The sequence below is a fragment of the Chiloscyllium plagiosum genome, unplaced genomic scaffold (genome assembly GCF_004010195.1).
Source record: "Chiloscyllium plagiosum isolate BGI_BamShark_2017 unplaced genomic scaffold, ASM401019v2 scaf_29721, whole genome shotgun sequence".
NCBI lineage: Eukaryota > Metazoa > Chordata > Chondrichthyes > Orectolobiformes > Hemiscylliidae > Chiloscyllium > Chiloscyllium plagiosum.
In genome coordinates this window covers 1-1,460 of record NW_025156362.1, presented here as the reverse complement: position 1 = coordinate 1,460, position 1,460 = coordinate 1, and the positions used below count along the sequence as shown (strand labels likewise).

The following is a 1,460-nucleotide window of genomic DNA, read 5'->3' as shown; positions in this document are numbered from 1 at the left end:
ATCTTGTGATGGAGGGTCGGTTGTCGGTATTTTTGTATTTCTAACCTTATGATGGAGGGATGGTTGTTGGTAGTTTGGTATTTCTGACCTTGTGATGGTGGGTTGGGTGTCAGCATTTTGGTATTTCTGACCTTGTGATGCAGAGTCGGTTGTTGGTATTTTGGTATTTCTGATCTTGTGATGGAGGGTCGGTTGTCGGTATTTTGGTATTTCTGACCTTGTGATGGATGGTCGGATGTCGGTATTTTGGTACTTCTGACCTTGTGATGGAGCGTCGGTTGTTGGCATTTTGGTATTTCTGACCTTGTGATGGAGGGTCAGTTGTTGGTATTTTGGTTTTTCTGACCCTGTGATTGAGGGTCAGTTGTTGGTATTTTGGTATTTCTGACCCTGTGATTGAGGGTCGGTTGTCGGTATTTTGGTATTTCTGACCCTGTGATGGAGGGTCGGGTGTCAGTATTTTGGTCTTTCTGACCGTGTGATGGAGGTCGGTTGTTGGTATTTTGGTATTTCTGACCTTGTGTTGGAGGGTCAGTTGTCGGTGTTTTGGTATTTCTGACCATGTGATGGAGGGTCGGGTGTCAGCATTTTGGTATTTCTGACCTTGTGATGGAGAGTCGGTTGTTGCTATTTTAGTATTTCTGACCTTGTGATGGAAGGTCGCGTGTCAGTATCTTGGTATTTCTGACCTAGTGATGGATCGTCGGGTTTCAGTATTTTGTTCTTTCTGTTCTCGTGTTGGAAGGGTCGGGTGTCAGTATTTTGGTATTTCTGACCTTGTGATGGAGGGTCAGTTGTTGGTATTTTGGTATTTCTGACCCTGTGATTGAGGGTCAGTTGTCGGTATTTTTGTATTTCTAACCTTATGATGGAGGTACGGTTGTTGGTATTTTGGTATTTCTGACCTTGTGATGGTGGGTCGCGTCTCAGTATTTTGGTATTTCTGACCCTGTGATGGATGGTCGGGTGTCAGTATTTTGTTCTTTCTGACCTTGTGATGGAGGATCAGTTGTCGGTATTTTGGTATTTCTGACCTTGTGAGGGAGGTTCGGGTGTCAGTATTTTGGTATTTCTGACCTTGAGATGGAGGGTCGGTTGTCTATATTTTGGTATTTCTGACCTTCTGATGGAGGGTCATGTGTCAGTATTTTGGTATTTCTGACCTTGTGATGGAGGGTTGATTGTTGGCATTTTGGTATTTCTGACCTTGTGCTGTAGGATCAGTTGTCGGTATTTTGGTATTTCTCACCTTGTGATGGAGGGTCGGGTGTCGGTATTTTGGTATTTCTGACCTTGTGATGGAGGGTCGATTGTTGGCATTTTGGTATTTCTGACCTTGTGTTGGAGAGTCGGTTGTTGCTATTTTGGTATTTCTGACCTTGTGATGGAAGGTCGCGTGTCAGTATTTTGGTATTTCTGACCTTGTGTTGGAGGTCGTTTGTCGGTATTTTGGTATTTCT

General features: G+C 43.9%; 1 long non-coding RNA gene across 1 annotated transcript; it reads right to left on the bottom strand.

Moving 5' to 3' along the window:
- Positions 1–877: 877 nt before the first annotated feature.
- LOC122545135 lies at positions 878–1,408 on the bottom strand. Its single transcript, XR_006310502.1, has 3 exons — positions 1,379–1,408; positions 1,250–1,292; positions 878–905 (listed from the first exon to the last, which is right to left on the bottom strand). It is a non-coding gene; the product is annotated as an uncharacterized LOC122545135 (long non-coding RNA).
- Positions 1,409–1,460: the final 52 nt, after the last annotated feature.